Source organism: Diabrotica undecimpunctata, chromosome 5 (assembly GCF_040954645.1).
Source record: "Diabrotica undecimpunctata isolate CICGRU chromosome 5, icDiaUnde3, whole genome shotgun sequence".
In the NCBI taxonomy this organism is placed as follows: domain Eukaryota; kingdom Metazoa; phylum Arthropoda; class Insecta; order Coleoptera; family Chrysomelidae; genus Diabrotica; species Diabrotica undecimpunctata.
The window spans coordinates 21,420,809-21,444,627 of record NC_092807.1 but is presented as its reverse complement, the minus strand read 5'-3'; the positions used below and the strand labels follow the sequence as shown (position 1 = coordinate 21,444,627).

Below are 23,819 nucleotides of genomic sequence, written 5' to 3'. Positions count from 1 at the left end.
TAAATAATATATTTATGGGCTGGATAGCCTTGACGGTGTGTCTATTATATAGAAGACCAGAGGCCGATCCTCAGCGGCAGAGAATACATCTAGATATTTTTAGAACATCTATAGTGATCTACAATGATGGTCATTAGGTATATCTTACATCATGATGAACTAGATTTTTTTTACTTACTAAGTGAGGATGTTTGTCAAGATGTGCGATTGGAAAACAATTATATATATCACTAAATAAAAAATTCTTATTATATCTCACAGGTTTATGAATTAAAGTAAGGTTAGACATTTATTTGATGTACAATTTGTTTGATGTTCAATGTTTTATATAAGTAGCTTCTTAGCACATTTCTATTCTTATTTCTATATTATTATCCAAGGCTATTAAAGAGGATCATATTTATTTTTATAAGGATTATTAAAAGTCTGGAAGCGGCCAATTATCTCGTAAATTGCTAGTCAAAATTGTACAAAATTTGAGGTACACCTATTTTGGGATACGAAGATTCCATATATGATATTTGCAATGTTGCCAGATTTGCAGTTTCTCTTATATTATTAGTAACTTTGCTTTTTTAAATTCATTACTCTGTATACTCAGTCATTTTTGGAATCTCTTATTCAATACAAGTTTAAACATATATAACAGAAGTCTGGCAACGCCTAATTGTCTTCATAAATTTTTTAATACTAACTATTTTCAACTGCATTAAAACGTAACAATTGATAAATTTTTACATTTTTAACAATATAATGGTTACTTTATTAAGTGTTCAAAATGTGCTCCATTTGTGAGTTGACAGTACCCTAATTTAGGGTAGAATGCGTCTACCACATTTCTCCATAATTATCTAGAAATTATTCGAGATTAATCATTATTCGTTGCCTTAGCTCTGCAAGATTTGCTGGTTTAGTTTGTAAACTGAATTTTTTAAGTATCCCCAATAAAAATTATATTTAGGATTGAAATCAGGTAAACGTAGAGGCTATTCAATTTTACCTCGTCTACCAATCCATCGTCCGGGAAATATCTCATCTAAATAACGCCGAACATTTAAACCAAAATGAGCTGGAGCTCCATCTGAAACCATATCTGATTAAAATTGCCCCCAAACAAGTTTCTTAGTGTAGGTATAATTTCATTTTCAAGTAACATTTCGTAACTATCTGACGTTACTTCACAATAAGATCTTTTTCTATCACCGTACCCTCTCGTCATTAATATAGTAATTCGTTCTTTTTCGTTAAGGGTTTTTTTAGAGAAGCAATATATCTTACAGAACTTTTCTAAATACAACTACTGTCAGTTTTAGTTAATAATTTAAATGGTAAACAAATGTTAAAATCACAGCATTTTACATTAAAATATTTAAAATTAAAATCTAAATATTTTGCACTGTTTTATGTATTTAAGACCTTCCAGACTACATAAAATCATAAGTGTTACATATGTTTGAACTCGTATTAAATAGGAGATTCCAATAACGACTTAATATGAAGGTAATGAATTTGAAAAACCAAAGTTACTAATAATATAAGAAAAACGGCAAATCTGGCAATATTGCAAATATTAAATATGAAATCTCCGTATCCCAAAATAGGTATACCTCAAATTCTGTAAAATTATGACTAGCAATTTACGAGATAATTGGTCGTTTCCAGACTTTTGGGCCACTCTGTATATAAGATATTAAGACAAAGGGCGATTTCCTTAGTTAATTTTTAACGGACAAAAAACATTAATCAAGCACACTACATGTTACAATTATATAAAAGTTGTTTCCCGAAGTATCTTTTATATAAACTATTTTGAAGTAATTACTATTTAAATGGGAATAAGCCAAATTAAAGGTTAAACTACGTTTATTGACGTTTCGATGTCCACTTCAAAAAAATTTGTTTAATTTACTAATGTTTGCATTTTGAGAACGATTTCCGAAGTGGAAATTGAAACGCCAATAAACGTAATTTAACCTTTAATTGTGGCTTATTCCCATTTAAATAGTATTTAACAAAAAGAGAAATCAAACGATTTCTACCTTCCGAAACCGAATTCAAATTTTTACCACTGTGCTTTCTAAAACTTGCAAAGCAAACAGCTTGATAAATTACTCGGCAAGGGAATCTAAAATTGCATTCCACATGCCGTTCATCATGGTCAAAATTCGTAGTGAATTCAGTAAAGTAATAAAACATAATGACGGTATTAGATTTTTGTTTCGATACAGGGCAGCGACAAGCTGCTTATACGTATTTCGACCTCTATAGGTCTCCTCAGAACGGTATAGCCACTGCTCTGAACCAAAACAAAAATCTTTCCATTCCTAGACAATAGTTATCAAAATAACTATATACGGACGTAACTACGCCATCTAAAAACAAAAAGAGAAATCAAACGATTTCTACCTGACGAAACCGAATTCAAATTTTTACCACTGTGCTTTTTAAAACTTGCAAAGCAAGCAGTTTAATAAATTACTCGGCAAGGGAATCTAAAATTACATTCCACATGCCGTTCATCATGGTCAAAATTCGTAGTGAATTCAGTTTCTGGTACTCCAAACGGAGTAAAGTAATAAAACATAATGACGGTATTAGATTTTTGTTTCGATACAGGGCAGCGACAAGCCGCTTATACGTATTTCGACCTCTTTATTTAAATAGTAATTACTTTAAAATGCCACAAGAAAATAGCTTCAGAACAATATTAAGAAAATATTTTGAATTTTATTCGTAGAATTTTTCTTCAAAAATATCAAAGGTTTTAGTAAAATGTCACATTTTTATCGTAAAAAAAAGTATTAATTTGTGACGAAAAAGTCAGTGTCAAAATCATGTTTATACCTCATCTAAAAATAATTTTAAAATCAGTGCATTATAATAAATAGGTTTTTTATAATGAATGGCAGTCCTATTCTAAAAAGTTAGCTTATATTTTAGAAAAATATTTAAAAATTAAAACAATAATTAAATTGAACATAACTTACCGGTTTGTTACAAACCGTGCAAAATATATGGTTGTCATCAATGATTTTGAACTCTGTTTTACTATTAATCCACTTTTTTAGAAGAATTGATTTACTTACACTTTGTTTTGGCATTTTCAATCACTTTTGATAAACACATAAACACAACTTTACTGAACCAAAGAATACAACAAACTGAAATAACTGTAATTACGGACAGAACGACAATTGCATTTTGTCTTTTGCTAATACAAATTCTAGTAATTTGTTATTTGTTAAGCTTTTGGGAAAACCCATATTGATTTATGATTTATGATTTTATTTAATGCTGGCAATCAGCTTATCGCATTTTACTGTTCATATTGTTATATTATACTAATACCAATAAGGGATATTTCCAAGGGATATTTTTACCTACCTTGCTAAATTTTCATTACTTGTTCTCAGATATTTGTCTATATTGTAGTATACCTGAAAGTATGCTCTTTTAATAAATGCACATGTACTTACACAATTTATCCAAAATATGCAAATATGCACTTAATATGAATTTTGCATATTTCCCGAGCCCTAATTATAACTATATGTATTATATAATTTGTGTTTATAAGACATTCAACCAAAATTCTGAATGTTTATTAACACACAACTTTTGAACGTTGATTTTGTTTGATTTGATTCTCTTTCTTACCCATACCCCTACGCCTTCACCTCTGTTGAAGTTATATTAGGGACAGATTATTTTGTTTAAAATTGACGTTCCGAATTTGTGATCTATTCGGTATTAAATTGTAATTCGTTGTTAATACTAAATAAAAATAACTTACTTCACCAATGTCTCAAAAACTTTATTCACTTGAGTGTCGATAGAGAAATAGAGTGTCGACTATCCTGAGAATAAAAGTAGATCATGAATGTGATACGAAGCATTTACACAAAATCGGAGTTCTCCCAATGGGCAGATGTAACTGTGGAACTAGCATAGCTGATCTTAATCACATATTTTTCAACAGTCCTTTACTTCTCAATTCAAGTACGTGGTAGAGATGTGTAGTTCACCATCGAAATAGTTCAAATGAACGATTTTTCAACTGAACTAATTGAACTAGTTCATTAATTTTCATAGAACTAGTTCACTGCGAACGATTTGCATTATAAATTGTGTCTCAACTTTTAAAGAAGAAAATAATGAATGAATGAGATCATATATACTAGTTTAAAAAAAGAAGTGTCGATTAGCCTCAAATAAAAGATCATAATTCTTATGAACGTGACAATAACATAAACAGTCTTATCTTAATATTATAATGGTTCGGATCTTATGCCCATGCATTGGCTTGAACGTTGACATGCTGTGTTGTTTCTCGTATTGTAATTTTGAAATGACAATTTTAAGTTGTGGTTAAAATGATTGATGCATCTACATAAAATATAATTGTATGTAAAAGTGAGAATGAATATGTGTTATTTAATGTTCCGAAATGGTTCCGAACCCGAACTACTTGTACGGTAAAGTTGTGAAAGAGTGAAAGACTGACTGAAAACCGAAGAAAACGCGCGGCCGGCGCCGAGCTTGTGTGATGATAAAACGAGACATCTGGCAACCAGTTATGTTAGGGTTGGATTTCGATTTCGGTCCTATAAATAGTTTTTTCGCGAACTAGTTCACTGAACTAGTTCATTTTTGTGAGATAGTTCTCTTGAACTAGTTCGTCTAAAAGAACTAATAAGCACATCTCTAGTACGTGGTGCTTCACGAATTGGTGTAGGCGCTGGTTTGAATACACTATTAAACTTAATTGTACTAGTTATGTGAAGATAATACATACAAAAACATTTTTAAACTAATAATTATATTGCCGCAAAAAATTAAATTTAAGGTGTGATTGAACAATTTTGATCGTTTGAATGGATATTTCCTTTATATGTGTACCCATAAGGTCGGTCTGACGAACCTCTGAGCGTGAAAACTGTCATCTCTGTACAATCCTGTATAAATAGATAATAAAATTTACATGTAATTACGTGGCTAACGGTTCCAAACCACAGCCAAAAAAAAGTTTGTGTTCGTAGCATGCGACCTGAATTTCAAAACATCAATAAAATTGTGGTGGTAAACTTCCAGTATATAATTACAAAAGTAAAATCATACATCGAAATAGTTTTAAAACGATATAAATCACATAATTGACTAACAAGATTTCAGATTTGAATTTAAAATCATATAAAATCAACGAATAGCGTGGCGTTGCTAACAAACTCTAAAACGTTTGGTATTATTTGTCGAATGATGTGAATTTTTGAAATATTTTAGTATTGAATGACTTTACTACAGCTTCAAATATCTACGTAATTGGTATAGATTAGATATAATTTATCTTTGTAAAGCAATTAATAATAGACTTAAAAACAATAAACTCATTATTTTTTTTAAGTTTAAAACAAATTACTAATTTATTTATAATGTATTTAACGGGGAGCTGACCAGGATTTGATAAGTTTATAATTAGCCAAAAAATGCAAAATGTAAACATCCAGCCAATGCCAATCCAGTATTCACCAAACTAAATAACTTTTTACCTACTAATGCACATTTTAAACAACACACAGGATCAACGACCAATCAATAATATACAGGGTTATCCAAAAATCTCCTCACAATCACCAGGTATGTATAATATGCAAATCAACCAACCCACGACATGTTCCAACAATACGATATTTTCCACAAAAAGAGAAAATTATATTAATCATTAAAATTAGCCACACAACACCAATAGCAGGAAAATCAGACAGATCAAAATGGAAACAGACAAAAAAGATGATACCATTACTTTATCGAACAAATATATTGCCCTAACGGATACCTAAGAAAATAAAACGAAATAAAATGCAACGCCAAGAAAATCTGAACCACCACCAATATTTGTTTTCGGTTTAAGCGTCTTCCCAGAAATGAGAAAAAAAACTTACAGAAATAGTAAACAGTACCAAACCAGGACCATGGCAAATAATACAGGTAAAATAAATTGTAGAGAGCCAGAAATATATAGAAACTTATCAAGATATATGAGAGAGAACAACATTATTCGTAATACGTCAACCAAAGAAAGAAAGAGCCTACATAGTCGTTATTAAGTATCTTCACTATACACATGCAACAGATGCTATCAACGAAGAACTGACAAAACTGGATCACAAGGTAAGAAACATCATCAATGCAAACAAGAAGCCCATAAATATGTTCTTTGATGACCTTGAACCATGCGACAATAATCAACATATTTTTAGAATTCAGAAATTACAACACTGCAATATACATATTAAACCACCCATAAAAACCAAAAATTCCATTCAATGTATGAAATGCCAATTATATATCCATTAAAAAACATATTGCAATGCATGTATGTATGTGTGAAATGTGGAGAGCAACACAGTACAGAAAGCTGCAAAAATAACAAGAACCAACCAGCCTCATGTGCTTTATGTGGAGGAAATCACCCAATTAATTATAATGGATGCGAATATTATCGTTTTATAGCAATTTAAATACAAAAAAAATAACGCAAAATCTACGTAAAATCATCACCCAAATATGTGCAAGCACGTAACAGAAACTTTATACCTATTACAGTAAGACAAATTTAGGCTATGCTAATGTAGCAAATAATACACAACCTGCTGCTGCTCCTTCAGATAATTAAGATTTAAACTCTATTCCGATGATGTTTTTAGAAATATTCAAAGCCATATTTAATTAAATCTTGCAACAAAAGAGCATGGTAATAAAAATGCTAAGCAAACTCGTATGCAAAGAAAATTATTTCTGCGAATAGCTAAATGGAACGCCAAAGGCCTGTTGAATAATAAGGACAAGGTAATCATATTTTTACAATAAAATCTAATCGATATATGAATAATAAGAGGGATACATTTTACAGGCAAATCGTATTTTAAAATAACCCATAGTATTAAAAGACCTTCCATGGAGGTACAGAAATCTTAATCAAACAATTAATTCAACATTTCATGATGCAAAGTTATGTTAAAGACTGTATCCAAGCTAGAGTAAGTAAAGTATTACCTTACGAAATAATAATTGCAGCACTATATTTCCATCCAAAGCATAATATTTACAAAAAAACAGATTTTGGATCCTTCTTCAATACGCAAGTCCCAAAATTTATCGTAGCTGGTAATTTTAATAGTAGCCATACTAACTGGGGATCAAAGTTAATAACAACATAGGAAAAAGAGCCCTATAGCTCAATAGAAAAAATAAATATCCATATTTATCAACAGGAACCCAAACTTACTCGCCAACAGACCACAAAACAAGACCAGACCGCTTAGATTTTTGCATCATAAAAGAAATATCTAACACCTTTATGGACATAGTTCCAGGTTATTACTTATCGTCAGATCATTCACCTAATTAGCACCTGCGTAATTAACAAACAACCTACTCCAAAACTGCATAGACGTAGAACAGATCGTTTTAAAAATTTATATACTGAAAATAGGAATGTGAAACCACCATTCTACGAAAGAGTTAGGACAACTCTCATAGCTTTACAAATTTCTATACTAACTACCTCTTCTACATGTGCTTCGTAGATTTAAAAAGTGGTTTTGACAGGGTGAAGCGAAATAAAATCTTAAATTTATTACAAGCTAAACAAAGAGACCATCAGATAATAAGGACAATTAATGAATTTAACAAGAACAACAAGCCAGAGTTATAATGCCAACAGGGGAAACAGAATCCATAGAACTAAAAGGAGGAATCTGCCAAGGAGACTTGCTCAGCCCATTGTTATTTAATATGGTGATGAATCAAATAATTCACGAAGTAAGAAAACGACACGGATACCACATAAGAGCGCATAAAATCACGATACTATGTCATGCCGATGATGTAGTACTAACTGCTTATAATGAAGATGAACTACAAAGGCAGCTCCACACCTTCAATATCACAGCAAACAATCTTAATATGAGAATATCAGGAGAAAAAACTATATGTATAGAGATCAGTAAAGAGCAGCATAGATGCAAACTAGAAATAGACTGCAAAATTGTAAAACAAGTAATGAAATTCAATTACCTAGGAGTAGAGATCACTATTGACAGGAATATAAGAACAGAGACCACAAGGCAAGCATCAAAAGCGGCAAGAGTAAGTAGTTTCCACCGAAAAACCATATGGAGAAACAAATTCTGACCACGGAAAGCAAAATGAAAGTATACAAGGTAACAGTAAGACCAATCCTAACATATGTAGTGGAGACAAGGACCGATACAAGAAATACGAAACAACAAATCAAGAATATCGAAATGAAAGTATTAAGATCAATAGTTTTCTCTCCTTTATATGTTTAATCCTATTTACCGTGGCCTAGTTCTCCTGTGTATGTTATATATTATAAGGTCCTGATGGGCCCCTGGACGTGAAGCGAGTGACCCATGTTAATTGTATGTGTTTATGGATATATATGTGTATGTTTATATATTTTTTCTCTTCTTTTTGTTAAATGTTGTACTGATTTCCCAACTTTAAATTTATCTATGTTAGTCTATTCGAATGCAAATTACTCACAAACTTTTTACTGCGCCTAATGAGATTAAAAGATCATGTAACTGGCTGTATGGCAAACTGCAGAAGCCATATTAAAAAAAAAAAAGATCAATAGCGGGCATATTATTAAGAGACGGACAAACCAACAAAAGTAAACGCGAACAATGCAAAATTCAAAATATTAACAGGTGACTAAAAATAAGAAAAAAAAACTGGACCTAATATGTAAACCGAATGGTACCAGATAGATTAGCGAACATCTGTAAAAACAACAAGCCGTATAGCAGAAGACCCGTTGGAAGGCCGCCAAAAAGGTGGAAAGATAATGTACAGTCAACAACGACTGAAACAGAATAAGAGGTAGACAAACAGGAGTAATCCTAGACAATAAGGATTCCCCAATCCGACACATCCTTAAATATCTTTACAAATTACGATACTCCCTACTCCTTAATAAAAAATACCTTTCTTTATCAAAAAACTTGTATACACAGATGCCTCTAAAACATCTCCTGGAGTTAGGGCAGCTATCGTTACTTCAAATATTACACTTAATTATAGACTACTATCCTTAAACTGGCTACATACCGGCGAGCTATATGCCATCTACCAATCTCTCACTCATATTCACTCCGGTAATATATTCAAAGCTCTTATAATTAAAAAACACTAGCTACTATACAAAATAGCAACCATACTGTACAATTTCTATGGGTTCCTTTACATATTGAACTTCAAGGGAAGCAAGAAGCGGACCGCATTGCCCAACAGGCAAGAAATAGTGAAACCGCGGGTGAAGTGAGAAATGTATTGCTAAATGACTTAAAATTATTTGTTAAAGTGAAGGTTAAAAATCAGTGGGACAGGTCAACTTCAAAACTTCGCGAAGTGAAAACATATGTAAAACCGTGAAAATATCAAATTTCCAACAGAGCTCATAAAGTCGTTACTACTTGACTTCGCCGAGGACATACCCGACTTACCCACGGGCATATAATCGGCCACACTAATCCTACTTTATGTGACAATAAATGTGGTTACCTTATCTTTTAGTATCTTTTTTTCTTCCGAATCTAGATCAAAGTCACTTATTACCAGATTGTTCCTAATTCTTTCTTTCTCTAATTTCGCTACTCTGTGGCTTGAGTCCATATTTTTTCTCTTTTCTTTTTCCCTTTTATCCACACTCTACTCAATTTCGTCCATTTTCTGTTTCAGTTCCTTATTTTTCTTTTTTATATCTTCGTTTTCTTCTCTTAGTTCTTTAAACTCCTGTCTATACTGCTTTTGTTTATCTATCTATATTTCTTGGATATTTGTAGTTAGTTTTGTTACATTATTAGTCAGATTTTCTAAGATTTTTAGTACAAGATTCATTTTATTTGTTTTTATATTTTTACACTTTCACCCCTCCTCCTTTTTTTGGTTCTTATCCGTATTATATTCGCTATCGTTACTAGTTAATTTTCAGGTGTTCTAGTCCATGTCGTCAGTTCTCTATTCGCTATCAGGACTACAATTACTACTGCTTTTTTATTTCGATTTCCAAATTAAATATAATTTACTTAAACTTGAGGAAATTTACTTTCGTAATTAATCAGACTAATTTTTGTTATAAACTACGAATCTTCTTTTATCTTTCCTATGTATTACCTAATTTATTTTAATTCGTATCTGATCACTACGATGACCTTCTGGTTTTCACCTGTAAAAAGATGTATCCGATAGATTGTGTACATAAGTTACCGCTTTTCCAGAAAATCTCTATAAATATATATGTTAGTAATTTGCATATATATTGGAATATGGTGGAAGATATGTACGGCTTGGTAATAAATATCATATAAAATGGTAAAATTGTAAATTCCTACATTATATAATTATTGGAAGTATAAATTACTATACCAAACGATAAAAAAATTTACTACTAAAATTTTTCTTACAATAAACTGTTTTTTGATGAGTTATTTACCATTGTCTTATGATCACTGAATTTGTTTAAAATAAATTAATTTACTTACCAGCTTACATAACATTTTTTCTTTCTACTTTCTGTGAACTATTTTTACACCAATTTATTTTTGTATTTGTACTCTTTTCTTTGTTACCCCGTTCCTACTGTTTTCCACTTTGCACCTCTTTCGTATATCTAGCCCTGTCCCACAGTATATTACAATCATTTGTTAAGGACTTTCATCTCTGCTTCCGCATATTTCATTATTGGTCTAAGAACTCTTGTTTAAATGGTGCTTTTCATTTCTTTTCCGATATTTTTATTTATCCGTATTGTTTCACTTATACCAGCACGAAAAACAGAGCACTTGCATTTAAAAAAAAATTATTCTCCTTAAACATTTATTATTGTAATAACGTAAACACAAATAAAACAAACTGTTTTAAGTAATTTTTAATACAACCTAAGTGCTTATTCGAAAAAAAAAATGCATAAAAGATCAGAAATAGAGAATACACTATTTTTATCACTTTTAAAAGTGCAAAGGTAGCTGTTGGTATTTTATTGTTATTCTTTTGTTGTTGTTTATGTGAGTAAACTGTTAATTCGAATCAAATGTCAAACACAATTTGAAGTTGAATTGCGTTGATTTAATCTCAATAATTATGGTTGTAAATCCCGAAACAGCGGCTGCTATTTTTGCTTTGCTTAAAGACGGAGCAGTGAGCGGTATGTTCCTCAAAAGTATCAAATATCCAATAGTACTGTGTACCGTATTTTTACACGTTTCTTGGCAAGCGGAGTTTACACTAGACGACCTGAAACCGGTCCCCAACGAAGAACTAGTGCCCATGATGATCGCTTCATCCTCTTACAAAGTCTACGAGATCTACAAGGTCTACGAAGTCGTGCCACGGCTGTACAAATCCGAATGTTCAACCGAATTTTGGAAGGAGACCCTTCCAAAGTTTGGTCTCCTATTTGGGAGTTTAGTTTCAGAGGAACTCCAATTAAGACACGGAACTACCTTTTCTGTTTCTTTGCTAACTAAAAAAATCTGAAACTAGCCATACTTTGGTAATATTGCCTGTGTCCTAGATAGTATTCTTAAAGATTTATCATCAAAAAGTTTAAGAAATTCAGATTGTACTCTGTCTGGTCCTGAAGCTCTCCCTTTTTTTTAGTGATATTATGGCTGCTCTTATTTCTGCGACTAGTATAGGTGGTCCTGTCTCCATAAGTATTGGGGACTGGTTCTCCCTCTCATCAAAAAATAAATTTCGTATGTAATGTTTCCAGGTATTATCAATACTCTCTTTGTTCACGATTACCTCTCCGTTGTCGTTAACAAGTTTACTCACTCTTCTGTTTTTACATTTGCTTGTAATTTCTCTTACCTTTCTATGCACGTTGAAGTCGTCGTATTTACTTTATAGAATTTTGATTTCTTGGCATTTTTTCTCCAGTTCTTTCTGTTTGGCTTATCTGATCTTTCTCTGTATATCTTGTTGTACTGTTTTATACATTGAGTTATTGTTCTTGTTTTTTCCTTTTGTTCTATTTCTATTGTTCTTGTATTATCGATTTCTTTGAATTTTCTATTTATTGTTTTGCTAACTTTTTTTTTCACTACATTTCAGTTTTCTTATATCATGTTATTACAGTTTTTCCTCGTGTTTTCTTTAACTTGGTTCTATACACGCCCACAAAAGGATTGTGGTCAGATTGAATATCAGCGCCTGGGTAGGTTTTAATACTGTTTAAACTATTTCGATATCTTAGTCTATCTAGAAGTAGAACATTTAAATAAAAATGCATCAGATATAGAGGTGACAAACATGCGAATAAATAGTGTGATTCCAAACGCTCATAGAAAATATAAGAAAAAAGAAAAAAACAAGATGGATAAACTCACTCAAGCTACTAAAGGTCTTATAAACAAAGGAAGAGAATTGAAAGGCAAATACACAGATAATTTTATAACACCTAGACAGTTAAACAAAGATATCACAAAATCCATTCGAAAAGATGTCAGAAATTACAACACTAAATACATAACTCAAGCCATTGATAAAAATAAAAGTTTAAAGGTTTTACGCCGACAAATGACTGAAGAATCGTAAAATATTTTTAAACTTGTAAATAAAAAAGGAGAAACTACAACAAATAACGAAGATATTTTAAAAATTGCTCAAGATTTTTCTCAGAATTGTATAAGCGAGAAGAACTTCCAGATCCTGATCAAAATCAAATACCGAAAGTTCAAAATATAGGCTCAGAAGACATCCCAGATATCACAACAGAGGAAATAAAATCAGCTCTCTCGGAGATGAAAAACAATAAATCACCTTGAGAAGATGGGATAATCATTGAAAAAATCAAAGAAGGATCAGGAACGTTAGTAAATGTGTTGAAAAAGATGTTTAATACTTGTTTGACAAGATGCGTAACCCCCTCCCAGTGGCATAATGCAATAATAACCATAATGCACAAAAAAGGTGACATTTTAGACCTAAAGAACCACGGAGTTTTTAGTTTGCTCTCCCATACATACAAACTATTCATGAAGATAAAAACAAAACAGCTTGTGAACAAACTGGATAGTTACCAACCTTGTGAACAGGCTAGGTTCAGCTCCAGATACGGAACAAATGATCATCTACAAGTTATAAAAACGCCAATAGAAAAATGTACAGAGTATAACAAGCCTATCTTTCTGTACATTATGAAAAGGCGTTTGATACTATATATCATCATAAAATGCTTCGAGCATTGGCTGACTGCCGCATTGACTACCGATATATCGCCTTGATTAAAAGTATTTACGAAACTGGTACAGCTTGTGTCCGCCTTCATAAAGATACCAAGAAGTTTCGAATAGAACGTGGAATTAGACAGGGTGATACTGTCTCCCCTAAATTGTTTACAGCTGTTCTTGAATATATGTTCAAGCAAATGGAACGAGAGGATAACATGGGAATTAGAATAAATGGGGAAGATCTGAACCACCTAAGATTTGCCGATGACATTGTTTTAATATCTGATAGAGTTGATAAAGCTACACAAATGCTGCACACGCTCTATAAAGTGTCAAAAACAATTAAATTTATGACCAACCTTGTAGTTAGCGGTAAAATTCTGATTGAGAGCCATAGCATCGACCAAGTAATAGCTTACAAATATCTAGGGCATGAGATTCGCTTAGGCCGAGATAATCAGACAACTGAAATACAAAGAAGGATAGGTCTCACATGGGCTGCCTTTGGTAGATTAAATAACATTTTCAAGTCTCTTATTCCAGTTTGTTTAAAAAGAAAGGTTTTTAACCAGTGCGTTTCACCGGTTCTTACCTATGGTGCAGAAACACTGTATCTGACAAAAAGAACAATAGATAAAATAAGAGTTACACAACGCGCTATGGAAAGATCAATATTAGGTATTACCATCAGAGATAAAGTACCAAACCTAGAAATAAGAAGAAGAACAGGAGTCACAGATGCAGTTGAAAAAATAGCCATGGCTAAATGGGCTTGGGCCGGACATGTTGCCAGATAAACGGATAATAGATGGACCAGAAAGATTCTGGAATGACGACCAAGGCAAGAGGCACATTGAAGCAGAGGACGACCATCGACTAGATGGACGGATGATATCAAGCGCACCACCACAAACTGGATGCAAGAAGCTCAAGATAGAAATCGGTGGAAAATTTTAGGGAGGCCTACGTTCAGCAGTGGACAAATATAGGCTAATTCATGATATAGTCTATTTGGTTTCTTATAATAACGTCTTTTTCGTTTTTTTAAGGTGATTTCCACGTTTATGGACATCTAGCTGGTAGTTTGTAGAATGTATTTAGCAGAATAAGGTCATGTTCAGCTGCAAAGATACTCATTGTTTCTCCTCGTTGATTTCTCTCTTCTAATCCATAAGGACTAATATGTTGCCCTTCTTTTCCGTTACCTATTTTAGCATTGAAATCTCCCATGATTATAAGCAGTTCATGTCTCGGTATATCTCTTATAAGGTTACTTATTTGTTTGTAAAATTCTGATATTTCCTCATCACTGTGGTCTCTTATAAGTGCATAGACTTGTATAATGTTAGTATTCATCGGTGACGTATTTATTTGTAACAAGAGGATTCTATCGTTCACTGGTATGAAGTTGTTGACATGTTTGGCTATACTTTTATGTGTGATAATTCCAACTTTATTTTCATATTTACCATTTTCTGATCCTGAGTAGTATACTCTGTATTCTTCTATGTCACAATAACTTGAGTCAGGCCACCTCATTTTGATTTTGCCCATTATTGCTATTTTCATGCGTCCCTGTGTAGATTTTTCCTGATTGAGTCATAGTCCTAACGTTCCAAGAGTGGATATTCCCTTCAGACAATTCGTGTCGATTTGTCTTATAGGTGTGTTATTGGGTATTTCATAGTGATTTTGCATATTAACGACCCGGGAGGCCCTATGATCATGGAAATCATCTCTCTTGTCGGATCTTGGTCTCCGATGTCCATGATCAGTAAGCGAGTTTGTGTTGTGTTGTATAGCCATTAGGATTGTACTAAAGATATCCATAGGAATCTTTAATATAGTGGTTTCTTGTTGCCTTTTACATTCTTATGCTGTTGACCAAACCACTGATTCTTCCGCCTTTAGTGCCGGTTTCTTAGCCCCAGGACAAAAGAGTGCCCTACCACCTAACAACAAGTCCACTCGAAGCCGTTGGTCAGTAAGTGGGAAATTGCTTATACCAGCAATCATTCGGTGAAATACCTGTTGGTCCACGGAAGGTATTTTATTTCCCTCCTTCCCATCGGTAAACAGGATCGGGCATTCCCATATCCGCCGCCTTGGGACGTGCTCTTTAGAAGTTACAGGTTCTCCCAAAAGTTAGTACTACTAGTACTATTTAGTACTACTACTATAACATAATCGAATAATTACTACTGTTACTACTTACTTAAATTAGAATCTATAGCGATGGTATAAAATACTAGATTTATAGAAATTGCCGTATTACGATTACACGCAAACCAAAAATTTAATACGCTTTATAAAGACTATTGAATGCTAAATATATATTCTTAAATTTGTGCTCTCCTACATTTTTCCTTACTTAATAAAAGTCACATAATTTGTTGTCTTTATACAAAGTGACTTTAGCAGCAAGTGTTTCTTGTAGTATGTCATTTATTTAAATAAACATTGTATGTAAAACGCGTTGTATGGTCCTCTCCCGGAACTTCTATTGTTCCCTATCTGATAAAAATGTGCCGAGAAACAAATAAAAACCATTTAGTTGTTGTCTAATGTAAGCGACTCCTTCACAAAGTACACTACAACTTTACGTACATATCGTTTGAAGTATGCTTTGCTCCTTTTTGGGGTCTCTTTGTTATGATAATAGCTCGAGGGGTAGTAGTTGCTTGTATAATAGAATACATTTTCTTTATTATGGAGAACTAGTGTTTTAGTTCCATAAAAACACGTATTAACCTTAATTGAATAAAGTTTTTGGTTCTAATGAGTTTGCTTGAATTTTAAAAACTTACATTTTACAACTTTTAGAAGTTAAATTTTTTTTATTTTTGAGATGCTTTCTCCATTGTTGAAGTTTTACTACAATTGGAGCCAATTATCTGTTCCGTACTTAAAAGTGAACTCTCGTCTTGTTCATATAATACTAACTTTATACTTTTGAAAAACCATACTTGCTTTCACTGTTTCGTTCATTTCAAAGATTAGGCATTTGTAACCTATTTCGGCATCAAACTTTAATACATTTCTGTAAAAGGCGTCCTACAATTCTGATATCGTTATGTTATTAATTTTTTTTGTATTACTTTTATGCATTCTGTTTAAGCCTTTTTGTCGTGCACCCGCTAATTTGAACGCATTTATATATCTACAGGAATATTGTAACTTAAACCAGTTCAAAGAAATTTACATTCCATAAGTATTATTCTCCTGCGTTTTGTACCCAGATGGTACATGGATGGTTTTATTCTTAAATGTCAAAAGGAATATGGCAGCAATTGTATTGTTCGTATAAGGTAAGTGTACTTGTTTCTTTAAATATCAGTTTGAATAAAAGTCACTCGCGGTTTATATTTTAGTGCAATGTTGAAAGTAGTGTTACTTCTTACTAATTGTAAAAATATTTGAATTAAATTTGACTTTTTTTTTAAAATAAGAAGTGTATCTCAAATTTGATGGGCACAATTCGCTGCCTAAGAATTATAAGGTTGTACATATGATACAAAATGTAGAAACTGAGAAAAATGACTTTGAATATTTTGACCATTAGATTTGGTATACAAGAAAATATATTTGATTTTGTTTTAAGAATAATAGATGAAAGTTTACTACAAAAACACATTAAACAAGAAAGGAATAAAAAATATTTAATTTTTTCCATATTTTTATTGAAAAAATAAAATAACATAGAACTTCGTGACTCTAATAAAAAACGAAAAATGCAAAAACATGAAACATAGGTCTTTGTAACATTATCTTCTTATCAGTAATGGCTTCCTATTACAGGGAACATATTAATATGCTCACTAACAAGATTGGCACTTGCATCTGATGTAGCTTTTTTTCTATGATTTCCCTGAACACTTCGACGAATTGTGTTCGTTTCTGTAGAATTTTTGTTAACGGTGTATATAGGTTTTTGACTTACACCTAGTGTTCAGCAGTAAAATTATTTGCAAACCTGTATTTTGTTATTGCTTAAAATAAATAAGAATTTAAAGTTTTGAGTTGAAATTGAAATTTTTTTGAGTTTTGGACATTTTTTCCTTTCCTTCTTCGCTGTGGAATACTCATTTCAGTTGTGCTTAAAATAAACATCCTTTTTTCACTGCTACTAAGCTTGTAATAATCAGAAAATAATTTTGTCTATCTTCTTTGCTTATATTTTTGGCACATTTTATTTAAATGCATTTCTCGAAACAGTCTTTATGTGTTTTTATCTTTCTTGCTGGTCTTAACTTCTTTTGTGAAGAAATGTATTCTAGCCCTCTATCAAAATTTGTGTACATATTTCTTTATTTTCCTTGGAAATGTCGTCTTTTACTGGAATTGTGTGTTTTATACAGATTGCAGCATCTTTTTTTTCCAGTTCAGTCGAATTGAATTATCTTTGCATGGATAAATAGTTTCCACATTAAGTGTCGCCCAGCGACACTAAAATAAAAATTAATATCACAAATAAATACTAGAAAATCGCAACAGCAAGTCAAGGCAAACCTACCCAGCAGTATAAGTTGAATTCTCTTTGCTAATTCTGCTACTAGTATTAGTTTCATTGTTCTGCGTTAACGTAACTTTTTCTAGGTCCTCGCCAGACTCATCCGATTTCTCGTAGAAATATGTAAACAAAAAGATGCAAAAGCCATATAATATCTAATTTGCGTTTACCTTTTTATTTTTGTAGTTGTCCCTTCTATGACATATTCTTTATCTTTATCAGAATCATCACCATTCCAAAATTCACTATTGTCACTAGATTCGGTCATTATATCACTCATTTATTATACAAATTAACAGAGAATAAAATCAACATACACGTTGTTTACATGTAAGATAACCTATAAATCGAATAATAAAATTTATGATAGTTTCTATATGTTATATCTTCTTCTTCGTCTTCAAGTGCCCTCTCCGCTACGGAGTTTGGTAATCATCATTGCTATTCGTATCTTTGAAGCTGTTGCTCTAAATAATTGGTTAGATGTGCACTGGAACCAGTCTCTTAAATTGCGCAGCCAAGATATACGTCGTCTCCCCACGCTTCGTTTGCCCTGAATCTTTCCTTGGATAATTAACTGGAGCAATCGGTACTTTTTCCCTCTCATCACATGACCAAAACTTTCTTCTCTTGATGGTGATCAACAGCTCCCGTTCTTTGTTCATTCTTCGAAGAACTTCACTATTTGTTACTTTGGCTGTCCATGGTATTTTCATATGTTACATAGGACCATGTTATTCTGAGTTTTGAAAGTTCACCAAAATTTTTAACATGGGACTATGCTGCTCTGTTATCATATTTTCACATACACCAATGATTTTCTATTAATTTTAGAGGACTACATGCATATCTTTTAGATTTGCAAAGTTCTATGGGTGCCTTATGATACATAGAACCTCGTTATCTTAATATTGCTGATTTTTTCATTTTGTTACATACACCTTTTTAATACCCAGGCAGCAAATTGTATCCAAAATGACTAAGTGTTATTTTTATTTTCAAATCAGAATCCCTCCAATAGAATATTTAACGGTGAAGGAACTGCTAGAAGAACTAGAAAAACCGTCAGACATAGACAGATGTGTTAGTGATAACAGTGACTGCGAAGAATAAATACAAGTAAGACAGATAATTGGCCCCATATCCTAAATGATGACGAACAGGGCGAAAACCATGGTAACTATGATAACTTCATCACTCTAAAAAAAATGTAAAATTATTACAGAACGTTTAAATTTTAACACGACAATTACCTAATACAATAACCCGGGTGTCTAATAAAAACTGGTGTAAGGAATGACCAGTTACATATTTTCTGAGGTGTTTCCCCGAAAGTTTATTTGAAAATTTCGTTCAATATGTACACGAATATGTATGATATGCAAACTGGAATTAATAAATTTGTACCATGTAACCTGCAAGAATTAAAATCGTTTTTTTGGTCTTGGTATTCTAACAGGCTGTCTAAAATTTCCAAGACTGCAAATGTATTGGGACAAATCTTTAAAAATTGATATTTCTCCAGACACAATGACATTGAATCGTTTTTTTTTAACTTAGCACCCACTTACTTTGTGTTTGCAATCTGGAACCCGGACCAAGAAACAACAAAATATAGAAAGTTTGACCAGTTCTTAAATCAGTCCTAAAGAAATGAAGAGAGCTGCAGATAGAAACAATTGTTTGTATAGACAAGCAAATCATGCCCTTCAAATGGAGATTATTTATAAAGCAATACATTAAAAACAAACCCAATTCATGGGGAGTAAAACTGTATTTATTAGGTAGTGAAAGTGGATTGATTTACAGTTTTCTTATCTATCAAGGTAGTACCACAGAAATAGAACCTTCTAATTTGAAATATGGACAATTATTTTACGAGCTATAACCTTTTACAAATTTTCAACCAAAAATCAATACTTAATGCTGGTATTAAGATATAAAAAACGAAAGAAACTCAACAGAACAAATTATCCTTCTAATAACATTGTAACAACCAGATAGTTAGATAACAAGCCAGTGATAATGGTACCCAACTTCGTTGAGGTTGATATAGAATATGTAAAATGTTGGAATTAAAAAAACAAAATGTTTCTTTGACGTAAATCGACCCGAAGTTATACAAAAGTATAATAAGTCCGTGGGTGGCATAGATGAAACAGATGCTCTTATTGCGTTTTACAGAAGAAAAAATCGTTGCAGAAAGTAAACTGTTAGACTAATTTTTAATGCAGTTGATATAGGTCTAACAAACTCTTGGCTAGAATATAAAGGAGACATGCATACTTTAGGAATTCCACAAAAAGATATCATGGACTTTCTACACTTTAGGATGAAAGTTGGTGAAACTCTCATAAAAGTCAACTGTTTTTTAACCGAAAACGGCTATTAAAAGCGATCTTCAAGTGATACATCTAGTCCAGTAGTGCTGCAAAACTCCAAAAAATTGAAATTAGACCTCTTACGAAGGTACAATTTTATAATCTTAGACATTTTTCAGAATACCCACAGCTATTTTTACCTTCAAGGTGTAAAAACCCTGGTTGTACAGAAAAATCAAGATAGAAATGTCAGCAGCGTAATGTCGATTTGTGCTTAAAATGGTAGGAAAAAATATTTTTTCGTTTGCTAAAAAAAAGCGGCACTGAAAGGGATATGTTGTGTCCATTTTGTTTTGCATTATTTTATCTTTCTATTGACCAAGTAAACATTTTTTTTTTGTCATATGTCTTGATTTCTCTTTATATTAGGCTGCTAGAGTAAATTTTATAGTTTTGTCACTTCTGTCATATTATGAATGTCACTTTTGTCACATCTTGTCACATCTTGTCACATCCTGGCATTTCCTATCACATCTTGTCACTCTGTATGTCATAAAATCTACATGAGTTCCTTTAAACACTTAACGTTTTGCATTTTAGAATTTTAAACGAAAAGGCATACTGAGTGTTTGTTTATTCACGTTCTCAAACAACTATTGGTGGCAGCACTTGTTTTGAAAGATGGCGAATGAAACAAGAATATCGCTTGTTGACATTGTAAATTTATTTTAAAAGACTTCTAGTTGAAGAACAAGCAATTTTAGATTCCAGCCATACTATTACTTGTGGAATATGATCATGTAGTGGAAAAACCGCAGTGATACAAGTATTGTGCCTTCAAACAAACAATTTGAGAAGAGTACCCCACCAAATACAAGTGAAAATTAAAGTGATTGATAATACTAAAAATGTCATTTGTAATTGTAATTGTTTGGACACTACGTTGGACGCTAAGTCTTTATCTCAGTACCATCAGATTCTCATTTTGACTTCGATCTAAGCAGTTAAATTATAGAGTTGTAGTCGCTTCGGATCTTGGTACCAGTCAAGCGGTAAACAAATATTTGCCGGCAAATTATAGAAGCCATAAAGGTGTTCTAATACATCTGAGCTCCAATATGTCGATCAAAAGTATTTAGTTGCAGTCCATGAAGCTTGTGTTGAAAGCAGGACAAACTGCAAACAAAAATGAATGGAACTGATCTACTACGTAGCATTGGCTGCAGCACGATTATGTATAATAAACAATTTCCGAAAAGAAAAAACTTAACAGGCAGAAATGCTTAATATATAAAACAAACTAAAAAATATTTCTTCTTCTTCTTCTTCAGTGCCTTATCCGGTCCGGATGTTGGCGATCATCAAGGCTATCATGGTTTTGTTGACTGCTCTGCGAAACAGCTCCGCTGAGGTCATCCCAAACCATTGTCGGAGATTTTTCAACCACGAGATACGACGGCGTCCCGGTCCTCTTCTGCCATATACTTTACCCTGCATAACAAGTTGAAGAATTCGATATTTTTCTTCGTTCCGCATCACGTGGCCGAGGTACTCAAGCTTGCGTTGTTTAATTAAATTAAGCACTTCTTTTTCTTTTGTCATGCGCTGTAGGACCTCAACGTTGGTGACATGGTCCACATAAGATATTTTTCGTATCCTTCTGTATATCCACATCTCGAAGGCTTCGATTCGTTTTTCAGTGGCTTGCGTCAGTGTCCAGGCTTCAACTCCATACAGTAACACTGGAAGAACGTAGCACCTCACTATTCGCATCTTGGTTCCCAAACTAAGATCACTGCAGCACAGCAAGGATCTCAACTTAATAAATGTAGACCGTGCCATTTCAATTCTGGATCTAATCTCTTGAGCGTAGTCCCATTGTACGTTGAGGGTAGTTCCGAGGTAAGTGAATCTGTCTACTCTCTGGATCTCTTCGCTACCCGCCATTATAAATATTTCTTACCAAGACCAAAATACTTTAACGTCAATATTTTCCTGTGATCACATTTAGTCGTAAAATATTTGTTTAATTTTACCTACTTTTTCTTTATATATCCTGCTGGAAGCTTTCATGTAATGTAAAGTAATTCCGGTTACAGTGAAACCCGTAGAAAATAGTATTTCCTTTATCCTTTCAGGAAACTGCCAAGTATAAAACAAAAATCCTCAATTATATTCGGAATAGAAATTCAACAAATTTCCGCGTTTTTGTCAAAAGAATTTCATTTTTCTCGTACTTTTATGTATCTAGAACGCACAAAGATAGGAACACAACACAAAGAATACGAGACACAAAAGCAACAGACTAAATCTTTGGCTGAAGGCGTCGAGACGAGATGATAACCTAATGAGGGACTTATTTCCCAAATTGAGCGATAGGTTGGTTTTCATTTTATTTCAATCTTTTCACGCGAAATATTGCAATCCTTTTTCTGTTTTCTGCTGACGGATACAAGTAATATATTTCAAAGTACTCAACTAGAGAGTCGAGTGTATACAGAGTGGATAATCGATAATAAATATAAAAAATTTTACGAGTGAGACACTATCCACGCATGGTGGAGTAGCGATTCTAAGTTTTAAACAGTGTTGCAAAATTTCTGCTACATTATTCCTTTTAAATTATTAGTCGGATACATAATATTTAAATCTACTACAGTTCATTGTGGGATAAAAGTTAAAATTGCCCCAACAAAACTTCATCAAGTAATCATATAACTGTTATACTCGTATTTTAAACGATTATATTATTACTTGATTAATTAACAAAGAACTCTGAATTAAGAAATTAATACGTGACAACAGCGTGAGCTAAATAAATAACGCACCTCAGTAGACAGACAGACAGTATAAACGGTGTACTCCCTCTACGAGTGCATGATTTTTCCTCAAAAAATAGGCGGTGCTTATCTGTACATAAGCAGGTTTATGGTCTATCTATTTGATTTTTAGCTGTGGTGGTAAAATGTAGAAAACAAATCATTAATCGGATCATCCACGATCGAAACAAATCTCTGTTGAACGCGAATCTCGCGAAATGCAAGTTTGTTTAACTGCTGAAGAAACGTCTTGTTCGAGTAGATAAATTGAGGACGAAGTTGATCTAAATAAGAGAATTGTAAGAAATATTTTAAAACGAAACGAATACAACTATGAGGGAGAAATAGAATGAGAACAATAACTTTTTAAAAATGTTTTGTTTTCCGATGACTCTTCATTCAAAATCCATAAACGTCATAATCCATCTATTGGTCAAAGGAGAATAAACGTTTGAGTATTGCTATGAAAATACCATACCCAAATAAATTAAATGTGTGGACTGGATTTTATAACGATAATACTATTAATTCAATTTTTATATTACGGGAAATCTGAATGGACGTAAGTATCTAGATTTATTACGCAATCAGATTATTCCAGCATCCATTCCATTTGAATCCTTGTGATCAACTTCGATGATGTCGGGTTTCAACAGGATGGTTGCCCAGCACATAATGCAATCGACGTTACAAATTATTTTGAACAAACCTTCCTTGGACGATTAATTTCTACACGAGGAACAATAAAATGGCCACCTCGATCACCAGATTTAGTACCTTTGAATTTTTATTTCTGGGGAATGCTAACATCAAAATTATATCGCAATGAATTCGAAAGAGCCATACATTTAGCAGAATTACAAAAAAAAATTGTTCAACTTTGTAGTCGGGTACAACCAAATCAGCTGAA

At 32.6% G+C, this 23,819-nt stretch overlaps 1 long non-coding RNA gene across 1 annotated transcript in view; it reads left to right on the top strand.

The window, feature by feature from the left end:
- Window positions 1–23,819, top strand: part of LOC140441163 (uncharacterized) — a 471,127-nt gene that overhangs the window by 1,238 nt on the left and 446,070 nt on the right. The gene's annotated exons all lie outside the window — the stretch shown is intronic.